The following is a 14,984-nucleotide window of genomic DNA, read 5'->3' on the forward strand; positions in this document are numbered from 1 at the left end:
AATGGGACATAAGCAGAGTCTGATAGCATCCTTACCCCTACCCCTTAACAGCCACTATATCCCTTGTGGCAAGTGAAGGGCCCCAGAAGCGAGGGATCTTATTGCTAAGTAGATCAGACAGAGTTCTTAAAGATTCTAATATGTTGCCTGTATTGTCTCATCTGTAAAATGGGTTTAAAATAGCACTCATATCTTGGGTTGTGAAGATGAAAGAAGATAATCTATGTAAAGGACTGAGCACAGGGCCTGGGACAGTTAGTGATACATACGTGTTAGCTACTGTTTCTATTTTGTATTCCATATTCAATCTATGGTATTGATTAACCTGTTTATTGATTGATGGATTTTTATTTAGTAGATTAATTTTCAATAAATGATTTTCACTCAAGCATTTGTTCATGCAGTCACTTCATTCATTTATTTATCATCAAACATTTATCAAGGTCCTATTCTATACTGGCACTATGCTGGGCTCAAGAGATGCTGAGGCTTGTTGGGTAAGGCTGAAGACTAGGCAGGGAGAGAGACCTGAACTAAAGCAGGACAAGACGAAGTATAGTATACACATCATGGAGACATGTATAAAGCATTCCTGGAACCCAGAGGAACCAGGAAGTGCTGCCCAGAAAAGACGCTTTTTGAACTAGATCTTGAAGAATGAGCAGCCCAAGGAGTCTGGGCTTGCGAATTCTGGATAACAAGAACAGCTTGCCAAAACGGATAAAGTTGTGAAACAAACAAACAAACAAACAAACAAAAAACAGGGTTTGGAGCCAGGAGGACTTTGGTGTGAGTGGTGTTTGGCTGTTCTGCCTGGTGCCTTCCCTTGAATTTAGGTTTGACCCCCAGTGGGGGCCACAGAGAGTCACCTGCAGCTCAGCCCTACCCCAGGTGCTGGGCCCAAGTCTGCTCTTAGAGGAAATGTAAGTAGCTCATGTCACTCAGTGTCGGGTCAGCCAGGCTCTGGGTTCTGTTCTGAGCTCCTGCTCTATTTCTAGCTGTGAAGTTTCCACTTGATTCCTGTTACAGGCTCTACCTTGTATTCCAGTTCAAATAACTGGGCTTTTGCCTTTGTTGTTTCTTCTGCATTCTGCCTCTAAGTTCCTCTAAGACTGGAATGTTGCCTTTTCTTATCAGTCCTTCCTAGAACTTCAGTCCCCTCCTTGGCCTGGGGCCTCACTCCAGGCTGCTTGGTCCACTTATGGTTGTTGCTTGCTGGGTTCACCTTCTTCTCCTTTCTGCAGGTGGAACACAGACCGATGACAACCATGTGCTGAGATCCCCTGTTACTGCCTAGACACAAATTGCTATCTAGGTCCTGTTTCACTGCCTGGCAGAACTGCCTTGCCACTTCTGGTTTGGCTTGCCATTGACTGAATTCCTAAACTCCTTTCTGAATATTGCTAGTGAAAAATGCATGGCTGGCACAGTGGCTCACGCCTGTAACCCCAGCCCTTTGGGAAGCTGAGGCGGGTGGATCACCTGAAGTCAGGAGTTCGAGACCAGCCTGGCCAACATGGTGAAACCTCATCTCTACTAAAAATACAAAAATTAGCCAAGCATGGTAGCAGGCACCTGCAATTCCAGCTACTCAGGAGGCTGAGGCATTAGAATCACTTGAACCTGGAAGTTGTAGTAAGCCAAGATCATACCACTGCACTCTAGCATGGGCTACAGAGTGAGCCTCAGTCTCAAAAAAAAAAAAAAAAAAAGAAAAGAAAAATGCACTACTTTGGTATTGAAAGTAGCACCCAACATCAGCCTTTGGGAATACAGGTTATGCCATATACTTTGGTAAATCTCCCCCAAGCATTCGGACTTAAAGAAAATATGCAGTAAAAGCTGTTGGAGTATATGCTACAAATGAGCCTTGGTGGTGTGGTCCCAGGCCTTCCTGTGCTGATTAGCATTTTATGGCATGTATAATTTTCCTTAACATTGCTCAGGGGATTAGGACACTGGTCATATGCTGCCAACCACAAGTTTTAAAAAACCAATTTAGGAATAAAATCACAACAGGAAATGAAGACCATTTGGAAATTTGAGAACCCACACGTCCTCTATGTTATTTATTATTTTTAGGAAGAATTTCAAAGTTTCAACCTGTTTTAATGCTTGCCCATCTGGTTGTTTTATTAATGAAAACAGCAGCATCTTCTAATGCTCTTATGTGAGGCAACAGTATTTTCCCAAAAAAATCACAGAAAAAACTTTGGGATTTGATGTACCATATTTTGTCTTTTACTTTTTTTCTTTGAAAAAATAAATCCCAACTGGAGATCATTTTAGAGAGAGTATGTGCTTAGAAATATTCAGTGAGTCATGCCTGGTGTTGTAGGTCTATTCCGGTGCGTGGGGTTTCCAGAACAATTACATAAGTGTTAGCATAGCCAGGAACTTTTGACATTTGTGGCAGCTTAATGGAGTTCTTTTCATCATTGAAAGTATTCTAATTGATGTTTCTTTAAATCTAAAATGCATAAAACTAGTGAAGCAGGATAAATTGATTCTGAGGCATTTCTATCCAGTATGCTTTGTTGGCAAAGAAACTGAAGAAAATTTACTTGAAATAAAATACAGGTGATCAAGCTGTTAACAAATACAGTGATCTAATCATCTGGCAGAAAGTGAGAGGATAAATTGTAAGTGAGACCTTTTTGTTTCTTCTCTTTCTATTATCTATCAAGATTTCCAGCCCAGGCATGGTGGCTCACACCTGTAATCCTAAGCACTTTGGGTGGCTGAGGCGGGTGGATTGCCTGAGCTCAGGAGTTCGAGACCAGTCTGGGGAACACAGTGAAACCCCATCTCTACTAAAAATACAAAAATATTAGCCGGGCATGGTGGCATGTGCCTCTAATCCCAGCTACTCAGGAGGCTGAGATCGGAGAATCACTTGAACCCGGGAAGTGGAGGTTGCAGTGAGCTGAGATCATGCCTTGCATTCCAGCCTGGGCGACAGCAAGACTCTGTCTCAAAAAAAAAAAAAAAAAAAAAAAAGAGATTTCCTTTTCCTTTGCAGCCTGACTGTCCATAGCATATTGTTTACTTGCACAATCCTACACAATGGGATTATTCAATCACATGATTTTTAAAATGCAGGGATTCCAAAAGCTATTAAAACATATCAATACCTTTCTTTAATCTTTCAAAAGATCACCAGGAAATTACGTGATATTCTAGTACTACTAATTTGTTTGTTAAAATATATTTTTGAGTACCATGTTCCAAAGTATCTCCTAGTATGAGAAACTAGAAAGACCCAACCAAAGCCATTATCAATTAATTTTTTCTATCTCAAAGGTGAGCTCCCCAAATCCAGAGTCTAGGGGCTTTCTAGGGAGGGTGAAGTCCTTAGTTCTTATAGATACTTTTTCAGTGTCTTGCACAATTTTGCTACTGCCTTATTTTCCTGCAGATAAGACATTGTAGTGTCTTATCTAGGGGTGTTGCTGTATTTATTGGTTCAAAAGACATGGTGCAAAGGACAAGTAGGCCGAGCGGGCTCTGACTCATAGAGGTTGCTGCCTGCTTGTGCCCTGTGTGTGCCTTTTGAGTAAAGAGCACAGTCCACCAAGTCCAGCTCTGTATGCTGTAGTGCTATTGAATTCTTTCCACATGACCACAAGTACTTGAGCACCTTTCCTCTGTAGCAGAGCGGATAGCACAGAGCACATGAGAATCCCTATAGGGAAGGTGTGGTGAGGCTGTGTGAACTGCGTGGGCTGTGGTCACGTAGTTGATCATGTAAATGCGATCACAAACTTAGTAAGCATCCTGTGACACACCGTCATCATTAGAGTGTGCTTGTTGATATTGGAGTACTATGTGCTATTCAGGACTATTTCCAAGAATCTACTTAAACGTATACCCTGGGCTGTAGGATACAGGATGAAAAGAGGATTTGGTGTCCCTGCCAAGTTTCCTAGATAATGGAGATAATTTTTTTTAGCAGGAAGTGATGTGTACATCTCAGGGCTGGGAAGGTGCAGGTATAGGAAATTAGCCTTAGCAAGAAAGAAAATGCCAAAATCAAGGCCAAGTGAGAACATAACTTCTAGACCAACAGAAAGGAAGTAAGGGAAGCTGAGCTGACCTGTTTTGTTTCTGAAAAACCACTCATCTTGCTCTTCTATATTCCTGACTTTCTCCATCCAGTGGTCACCAAGTCCAGCTAGCTCTGTCTCTTCTGATTCTGGAATCTGTCTTCCCTTCACTGTCTCTCCAGTCATGGAGTTCAGTCTCTCACCATACTCATCCAGATTACTGCAATAGCCACTAACTGGTCTCCCTGCTTTCAGTCTTTAACACCCCATATCTCACCAAAGGGATCTTTGTTGTCTGTCCATTGTTAAATGATGGGAATTTATTGGCAGGATTTCTGTCTGCTCTCAGGATGGACCAGAAGTTTCAGAAATTGATAGAATTGGGTCGGATAGGGATGGGTAGGGTTAGAACATTCAACAGTGTTCTCAGTGCCGTGCCCCAGAATGAATGCTCTTCCATCATTTCTCCATCTTTTCACCCTCTTTCCTCACTCCAGGGAGTGAACATTGTTCCAGCTTGGGTCAGGTGTGGCTGTTTGTTGGTGAGTAAGGGGTTCAGGGAACAGATTTAACAACCCAACAGGCAATCCTTCAAAAGGAAATCAAGGTGGAATGGATACTGAGTTGTCAAAAGTCAACATGTTCCCATGATATGTTGACTATAGAAAGGTCATCTAAGTGCAGTGGCAAATATAGTTTATAGTATTTACTCAAATGGCTTGTTAATTTATCTCCCTTCCTCAATACACATTGAAGTCCCTCGAGAAAGAACCATGTCTTATTCATCTTTGTATGCCTGACCTCTCATAGACACATACAATAAGTACTCATTGTATCAAAGAATGAATAAATGTTCCTGTAAGTGAAAGCTGTGTTTGGTCTAGTCTATAGGCTTCCAGAACTACTTTATGGTCCCCCAGCCCCAGCCTTCAGTGACCCTGCTTCCTGAGCTAGAACTGCTCAACACTGACCTCAGCAGCAGCCCAGCTTCTGAGTCCACCCACCCTCTGGGTGCTCCTGAAGGGGCAGAGAGAGCCAAGAGGCTATATGTCAGATACAAGACCTCACTGTCTGCTTCCTTTCGTTCATCTCTTTTTCTTTTTTTTTGAGACGGAGTCTTGCTCTGTCACCCAGGCTGGAGTACAGTAGCGCGATCTCAGCTCACTGCAAGCTCCACCTCCCGGGTTCATGCCATTCTCCTGCCTCAGCCTCCCGAGTAGCTGGGACTACAGGTGCCCGCCACCACGCCCGGCTAATTTTTTGTATTTTTAGTAGAGACGGGTTTTCACCGTGTTAGCCAGGATGGTCTCGATCTCCTGACCTCGTGATCCGCCTGCCTTGGCCTCCCAAAATGCTGGGATTACAGGCGTGAGCCATCACACTCAGCCCTTTCGTCTTATCTCTTATAGCACAATTTTAGTCTTCAGGGACTCCTAACATGCATTTGTTCCTGGAATGCTTAGTAGCTGTGGATGAACTGATATCTATCTTATTTGGCAATATAATAAAAGGAATGTGCTTTGACATCAGACAGAGTTCCAATATGAACCTTTCAAGTACTAGCTGTGTGACTCTGGATACTTTTTTTTTTAACCTCTCTGGGACTTTAGTTACACACAAGTCGAATGAAGATACTACAAGTGTAAATGAAATAATATATGGAAAGACACTTGTTATAACGCTTGGCATTTGACAGGTGTCCTGCAAATGTCAGCTCCCTTCTGCCTTTGTGGCTTATAGCAATAGGAGCCTGAGGAAAATTTGCAGTGCTAGCATAGGTAATTCGAACTGAAAGGAAAAAGAGAAAAAAGTAGAATGAACATACCCAGTTGCTCTAACATGAATCAAAGTCAATGATTAACTTTTTACTGACTATATAAAATGCAACAAAGTTTAAATAAATATAACAACTGGGCTTAAGGGAGAAACAAACCCATATATTTTCTAAAACAATAGAATTAGATATTTGCCAAACTAGAACCTACACGGGCATAACAAATTTCTTTTCTAATGAGTATTGTTTGTTTTACTCTAGGATGCATTTGGATAAAATATTGGGATAACATTTAGAGAAGTCTGTTTAGAAAAGGGAATTAAACATCATTGGCTAGTATTGTGTCTTTGTTTTCTCATTTAAAAAAATTACAGAGGTCGGGCGCAGTGGCTCACGCCTGGAATCCAAGCATTTTGGGAGGCCGAGGCGGGCAGATCCCGAGGTCAGGAGATCGAGACCATCCTGGCTAACATGGCGAAACCCCGTCTCTACTAAAAATACAAAAAATCAGCTGGATGTGTTGGAGGGCACCTGTAGTCCCAGCTACTTGGGAAGCTGAGGCAGGAGAATGGTGTGAACCCAGGAGGTGGAGCTTGCAGTGAGCCGAGATCACACCACTGCACTCCAGCCTGGGCAACAGAGTGATACTCTGTCTCAAAGAGAAAAAAAAAAAAATTACAAACAGAAAATTTAAGTACTGTGGTGGAAAGATGATGGAGTTTCTATCAAATTATATCAAAAGTGTGTTGTTCTGGGGAGGACTTAAACCAATTCAACAGCTCAAAAGGAGGGCATGAAACCCACTCTCCCACCTCCAGTAGCACTCCTTTTACTCATTTTTTCCCCTTCTCCAAAATTCTAAACTGCTCACGCATTCCAGATTGTTCCTGAGGAGAATGAGCATATGCTATCCTGGTGTGGAAATGCCTGGTATGCTAATTTGTAATTTGGAGGAGAGAGAAGATATGAGGTCGAACTGGAAGATAGTGAACTAAAAATAATATAACCCACCTCCACGCCTCTCTCTTTAGCTCAGTGCCACATCTTCCCCTGCCAAAGTGAAGACACGGCGCCACAACATCCTGAGGAGAGAGAGCCTTGATTTTTCTGTTGGGGACCCACTTTTCCCCTATAGGAGAAACGACCATCAATCACAATACCTTCCCCTATCCTGGCTAAAGGGAGGTTGGATCCCTGACTGAAGGTAGGCCTATCAGATACTCTTGACCTGGAATTTCAGTGTGGAGAGAAGTGACACAAAAACTGAGAATGGTTGGAAATCATTTACCCTGGAGGCAGTGAAACTAAGGAAACTGCATTATTCACAAAACCTGAATTCCTAGAGCTTCTCTTGTCCTTGATAAAGCAGATCCTTCAGCCTCTCTTTCTGTGAGCTATTCGATATCCTTCTGATAAATTCATCTTTTTGCTTAAGCTATCCAGAGTCAGCTTCTGTTAACCTCATCACAGAATTCTGACAAAAATAGCTTCTCAGATGCTTCAGGCTCCAATATGCAATGCTAAAGGTCAAAATTTAGGGGTGGGGGAGGAGTCACTTGGGTCAAACATTTACTAAGGCACCAAGCTCAATTTTTCTGAAGACGTTCTTCTCCCAGAGGTTGGCTTTATGGCATCCCTTACAGAGCGAGGGCCGCACAGGCCCGGGAAGGAAAAGGAGCCCCTGAGTCCATTTTTTCTTGCAACTAATTTGGCTGAAATCACCAGATCCCCTAATTCTAATGCAATTCCAGTGAGTCCCACAGATTCTAGAAAAGTATCAGCCGTGCTGGTCTAGGTGGGTAAGTTTCAATCTGTCTTGTAAGAGGCAGTGACAAAGTTACACAGTAATTATGTAACAGATTATGGTGGAGAAGCAGCCACTGCCTTTAAAAAAAAATCACTGCGTGGGAACCTTTTCAAATCACAACCCTCCATTAGGAGCCTATATTTCCCAGAAGATCCTCATTCCTTCATTTAGGCAGCAGTTTTAAAGTCAGCTGGAACCACTGTTTCCTCATTACAGCAATGGAAAGGGCCAAACTGTATCTTATTTTACTAAATAAGCAGCGTGTCCTAGTCGTGGCACTTTGTATCCCTAGGACGTCACCTTGTTTTGAAGTTATTTCAGCTTTGGTTTGAAAAGTATCCTGTCAGCAAAACCGCCCTTCCCCCCATGGAGTTTAGGAGCCAGGAGGGAGTAGGGTAAGGGATGCATAGGAGATGATGTTCCTGAATCATTTGCTAGAGCCCTCCACCTGTTGAAATTATGTCCTCTTCCTCTCCTCCTCCTCCTCCTCCTCCTCATCCCCCTTCTCTCCTTCCCATACCCTCCTCCCCTGCTTCCTTTTCTCCCTTCTGCTACTCCTCTGGTCTTTTATTTGTTTGGTTTTGCTGCAGTTGCAACTCCAGTATCCTGATGGGGAAAGCAACTTCAGTGGGGTTTTTTTGTTTGTTTTTTGTTTCTGTTTTTGTTTTTGTTTTTAATACAGAGTCTCACTCTTGTCCCTCAGGCTGGAGTGCAGTGGTGCGATCTCGGCTCACTACAGCCTCTGCCTCCTGGGTTCAAGTGATTCTCCTGCCTCAGCCTCCTGAGTAGCTGGGGTTACGGGCACCTGCCACCATACCCAGCTAATTTTTGTATTTTTAATAAAGACGGGATTTCACCATTTTGGCCAGGCTGGTCTCGAACTCCTGACCTCAGGTGATCCACCCGCCTCAGACTCCTAAAGTGCTGGGATTACAGGTATGAGCCACCATGCCTGGCCCAGTGTATTCGTTTATTCAACAACATTTGTTGAGTATCCTGGACCAGGTACTAGTAAACTAGATAGGCAACGTCCTTGCCTTCGAGGAGCTTCTATTCCAATGGAGAGAGACAGAAGCAAATGATGATTTCAGATCTGCTTGGCCCACAGGGAGCCCCTGGGTCTAACATGTGGGCAGGGGATTCCAAAGTCCTTACTTTCCAGGTGGAAATGGTTGCTTGTATGAAGTAGCAATTAGTTAGATGAACACTTCAGACAAGGACAATCAAAATAGGAAGTTGTTGATTTCAAATACCTTCAAAGAAGGAAAATGTTTCAGGGAAGCTTTTACTTCCATGGACTTATTTCATCAATTCTTTGGTCTTAGGTGAAACCTTTTAATGAATCCCTTGCATTTATGAAATGCTGTATGACTGTGCACAGTCCCTTTGTGCACGTGACCTCACTTGGTCCTGTGTGAAGGACTGAGCAGGTATTATGTGATTTTTACAAATGAGAAAACTGAGGCTCAAACAACTTGCCCCAATGCACCCAGCTAGCTTAGGTGTATGACTAGAAACCAGGCTTTCCTCTTTTTTGATCAACACCACGAACCTCACTTCTCCTCTCTCACCTCCCTTATGGTCATGTTTTTCATCCATCACCAAGGGCTCTGCTGCTGTGGCTTTGATTGGGATTAGCCATGATATTTTAGGAATATGATATTCTAGGAAAGAGGACATACCCCCAACATACACACACTCCTAAAAAGTATATAGCCCTGTAATTTGCTACTATCATTTGTCAAAAATTATTAGCTTCAAGCCTTTCTGGGGGGCTTAACTCAGAGACCATTTGGGAAAATAACCAAATTTCCAGTGGCACCTATCTGTTCTAATGCCAGCACTGCAGTTATAGGAAGCCATCCACAGAGGATACAACATACCTACTTATTATTTGGCATCAAAAACACCAGTAGCTGGAATATTGATGACATATTAAAAGTGACTTCTGAATTTATAACCATATTTGCCTGATTCATCCATCCCTATAAAAATTGATCAAGCTGGGTGCAGTGGCTCATGCCTGTAATCCCAGCACTGTGGGAGGCTGAGGCTGGAGGATCAGCAAAAGCCCAGGAGTTTAAGACCAGCCCAGACAGCACAGTGAGACCTCATATTTGCAAAACTTAAAAAAAAAAAATTAGCTTGATATGGTGGCATGTGTCTGTAATCCCAGCTACTTGAGAGGCTGAGGTGGAAGGATTGCTTGAGCCCAAGAGGTTGAGGGTGCAGCAAGCTATAATCATGCCACTGCACTCCAGCCTTGGCAACAGAGCAAGACACTGTCTCTCTGTGTCTCTCTCTCTTTTTTTTCAAATGATCAGTTTAGTGATAATAGAGTGGAAACCACATATAAGTAAACTTTATTACAGTAATGTGTCCTCTACTAATGGAAGTTAAGATTTATCTAACATCTCTTATGAACCAGCCCCTATGCTAAGTGTTTCATATCATTATCTCACATAATCTTTACCACAGCTTTTAAGTTAGGTGCTGTTATTATAACCGTTTTACAGATGAGGAAATGGAGGCTCCAAAAGGTAAACTGTTTTGCCCAACAATAGCTACATGGTGATAGAACTAGTGTTTGAAAGTTGGGCCATCTGACTGCAGAATCGCTTTCTTAATCACTGTTCTAGTTGGTGCACAGATTATTAGAGTTAGACCTTAGTTGAACTTCCTATTTTAGACAGAAGGAAGCAGAGGCCCTAGAGGATTAAGGATCTGCTTAAAGTCTTCACCAACAGAATGAGACTTGCTTCTACATTGCCTCTCTCAACTGGAGAAGAGCTGGAATGAGTCTTTTGCTTTTCGCCTATAGGTTTACAGAAGAATATCTTTTGAGAATTTGAGTAGAGAATATCCATGCCATGTAAAGTGGAATCTTGACAAACTTGTACTCATGAACCCAATTATGAGGTTATCTATTCAATCATAAGAAACATTTCTAAGTGACTAAAAACTAGCCATGTTCTAGTAGGAGTCCCCTCTTCCACCTAGGTCTGTTCTGATCAGATAAACCTGGAGCAATATCTGTTTCATAACAATAAATTTATCTGAAGCTTCCAGGGGAGTCATCTTTGAAAAACTCATAAGCAAGAAGTTAACTGTTGTAATAAGCTGACAGTAATAGTGCAGGTTTTATTACTTTTGTTTTGGTTGGTTTTCTTCTTTTCTTCTTTTTTTTGAGTTCAGTAAACCACACTGAATGTTAATAATCCATTAGTTCTAAAGGAAACATTTTTAGCTCCAAGAAAATTACTTTTTCCTCCCAAATCTGAACCTGTAAACACAAAAGCTCTTTGTCTTATAAAAAGGCTTAGCATTAGTTGTTTCAACAAGATTAGCCCTGTTGATCTGAAGCACCTGTGCTTCCAGAAAATGTAGGACATTATCAATTTTTAACATTTGTCCAGGAAGCTGTGCTTGGACTAAAGTTATTTATCCAGCTGGGTATACTGACTAGGACAGAACAGATCAAAGTAGTTGGGGATTGTGTAACATCTAAGATTGGCCCTGATAATCAATCCAGCCTGGAGCACATGGACATGATTACAAAATACCATCTTCCCCTTTTTTCAGGATACTGATAAAACAGAAGGCAGTGCTATCTGCCATAACCCACTTCAAGAATTCCAGGGACCTGTTTTTAGGTCATTTAGTTGTTCTGCTTAGTTTTCTGGATGGTGAGCACACAGAAGGCACAAGATGAAAACTCTAACACACAATTTGCATCAATGACACCCTTGGGGTTGTTAAAAGAACAAATAAAAAGGGGTGTGGGAGGAGGTCTGTGGAACTGTGTGTGCCACCTCCATATGGGCTTACTTTGGCCCTCTCCAGGGAGGAATGCTGTGCAACTGCATCCCCATTCCTGGCCCCTCCGCCTGCACACACCGGAGTAGCAAGAAGGCAGCAGAGAGCACACAAAAAGACACTCAGTAGGGGAAACAGTCCCATTGTTTAACCTTGGGTGTTCAATGAACACAGTAGGGCTGGGGGCAGGAAGGCCAAAACAGGAAGAGGAAAAATACAAGACAGTTTGGTAAGAAAGCAAAAATAGAAAGAATCCCAAATTTTTAAAAATAAAAATCAAATCAAAACCAAAAGCCACAGGCTGCATTTATCTGAGAAGCGAGAAAGTGAAGGAAGCAATTTAAACTAGAAAGATGCAAAAGTGGCAGGGGCGCAGGGAGCTCCCACTGCTTTCCCCAGCAGGACTGCAAGGGTGGGAGGATCCATTCAAACCAAGCACCTCCAAGCTTGGCAAAGGATTGCTCTCTGAATGATGCCAGGCCTCACCCAGCTGCTTGGAAAGGAGCTTGCATGAAGGTAGGAGGGAAAGGATTGCAGAGAACCTGCTGGCGTGCTTCTTCCCTATCTGAGTTTGAGTGCTTCTCAGAGAACTTTAAAGGCTGACGGCTAAATTTAATCAGGGTTAAATCATTGAAATGAAGATGTTCTCATGCAATACAAATGAAAAGTGATTTCTGCCAGCGCTTTCCCTATAAGGCAATGAATGGTACAGGCTCCTAAGGAGCAGCCCAGCGTTTGGAAATGTTATGAATTCAGGGGAGGCAGGAAATGTGAAAGTCTGGTTCATTGCTAATATTGTCTTCCGGGGATTTTTGGCCTGGAGGTGAAACAGGCAGGGTTTTACAGCTGGTATTGTGCAATGACTGAGCACTTGCTTGCTCTCAGTTTAGTAAAATTATTCATATATGGCATCCTAACTACATTCTATATTTCAGGCAGCTGTTTTCTCTAAGGAACTCCAAATATTTTCTGCAAAGGCGCTTACACAAACCTTACAACCGTGGACTTAAACTGAATGAAACATTAGTTTGTTGTTTCAAGACAGTTTGGCAATCTGATTTCGTGCCAGTTTAATCATTTCAGAAAATGTACAGGTCCAATTCCGGTTCAGACTGGCTTATCTTCACATGATTTATTTTCTATAAAAGTAAATGTTAAATCACAGTGATAAGTCATGTGTGCTCGATACAGTGTGATGAGAAGGGCACTTTACCTCTGTAGTTGTGCTTCCAAAAACCCATACACTCCTGTCTAACCACAAGAAGAACATTAGATAAACCCAAATTGAAAAACATTCTACAGATTACTTCACTAGTTCTCTTCAAGGTCATCCCAAACCAGGAAAGTCTGGAAACTGTCACAGTCCAGAGAAGCCTAAAAAGACATAACAACTAAATGGAACGCAGTATCCTATTGACACATTACTATTGACCTTTCCTGTTCCAGGAACAGGATGCTGGGGAGAGACCAGGGCAATCTGAATAAAGCATGGTCTGCAGTCAATAGTAATGTATCAAATTTGGTTCCTTAATTGTGACAAGTATACATAATATAGGATGTTGACAATAAGCAAACTAGATGTGCAATACATCGAAACCTTCTATATTCACAACTTTCCTACAGATCTAAACTATTCTAAAATTAAATGCTTATTAAAAAATAAATGTCACACCTGTAATCCCAATCCTTTGGGAGGCCAAGGCAGGAGGATCGCTTGAGCTCAGGAATTTGAGACCAGCCTGTGCAACATGGTGAAACCCTGTCTCTACAAAAAATACAAAAATTAGCTAGGTATGGTGGTGCATGCCTGTAGTCTCAGCTACTCTGGAGGCTGAGGTGGGAGGATGGTTTGAGCCTGGGAGGCAGAGCTTGCAGTGAGCCCAGATTATGCCACTACACTCTAGCCTGGGTGACAGAGTGAGACCCTGTCTCAGGAAAAAAAAAAAAAAAAAAGTCAAAAGTTAGTCTCATGATTCCGCAAAATCAGTAATTTGAATCCATTTCAGGTTTCAAATCATGGTTGGTTTAGATCCCTGTACCCAGTGTCCTATTTTTATTGGCATTTCACCAAGAGGAAAATTGAAACATAAAGACAGGGCTGAACACGAGGTGAGGGCTGATGTGACAAAGGAGAATTTCTCTTCTGGAACTCATCTACCTGGCTCTCCACTCAAGCACCTGGCCTCTGGAAACTGCCTAATTACCTTCCGCCAAAATAGTGGATAACAAAGGAGTTTCAGGTGTTACCTTTTAGTTTATGTATTTTAATGGGATATTATGCAGAGAACAAATGGGTGCTGAGGAATGATTCCAGCCCCTACCCAAACAACATAGGGTAGTCAGTTAGCTTTAGGGCAGTGGCCATCAATTCTGAGACTTACAGGTATGACTCCCTGGAGACAATCCGGGATAATGTGACTTCTCATCTCAGGCATATGAGATACAGTCAGTGTGGGAATGAGTCCTGGGGCCATGACAGCAAGAGGCCAGCCTCTAAGAGATGATCTGTACCTTGCTTTTCAGCCTTTAATAACTTGAGACATTGCTGCCAGCTACTTAACTAAGCTCTGCAACTGCTGTAATGAGAAAGTGATGACCTTTGGGCTTACAAAGTCCTGCATTCAAGTCCCCCACGTCCAAATTTGCCACTTCCTGGATGTGTGGCCCAGGTCAGCCTACTTAATCTTGCTGATCTTCCGGTTTTTCATCAGGAACAAGGCTGATCATAATACTGCCTTGAAGGATTGCTGTGAGGACTAGCTAGAGGGAGTGTGTGAGAGTCCCTTGCTCAATGTCTGGAATACAGTAGATACTAAACAAATGCTCTTTCCTTTCGCCCTTTCCCTCCTTTCTCACACAGCAGGACAGTGGAGACAGGCACAGCCTGGCAGCTCAGCTCCTCTCACAAATCGTTCTCTCTGTTCTCACAAGATTAGCATTTCTAATAGGATCAGGAATTCTTTCTAATTCATTGATTATTAATCCTGAGGTTTGCAAATAATCTCTCCTGATTCGTGCAGAACCAAGGACTTAATGCTCTTTCAGGGTTTAAATTTATTTATTTTTATTTTGTTGTTATTCCCTGGAAAGGTCCAATTTTATCCCACCAGAAATTGTCTGGGTGGCTCTCCTGCTGGATAATTAAAGCTAATGGAGCCCAGGAGCTATGCAAAGTAGACACTAAAAGAGGATTGTTTAAAACAAGATGGGAACCGTCTGCTAATAGTGCCTTGTAGCCAGAGCTGTCAGGACATCTCAGTAGAATTGTGGGAACAAATAAGCAAGAAGCAAGACACCTAAGAGAGCTAAGAGTGGCGGGGAGAAGAAGAAGAAAAACAGAGCAAGCAGGCAGACAGGGTAGATAGGGAGAGACCCCTCAATACAGAGATGGTCTAGAGGTGAAAAAACTGGGGAAAGCTGTTTCTGAAACCTTCGTAGGGGATTTCGAAGGGAAAAATTTCCCAACATCCAGGCCTTTTATAATTCTGAATGACAGCCGCCTTCCCATTAAATATATTTCTGTCATGATATGTGTGACAAG

Source organism: Chlorocebus sabaeus, chromosome 11 (genome assembly GCF_047675955.1).
Source record: "Chlorocebus sabaeus isolate Y175 chromosome 11, mChlSab1.0.hap1, whole genome shotgun sequence".
In the NCBI taxonomy this organism is placed as follows: Eukaryota; Metazoa; Chordata; class Mammalia; order Primates; family Cercopithecidae; genus Chlorocebus; species Chlorocebus sabaeus.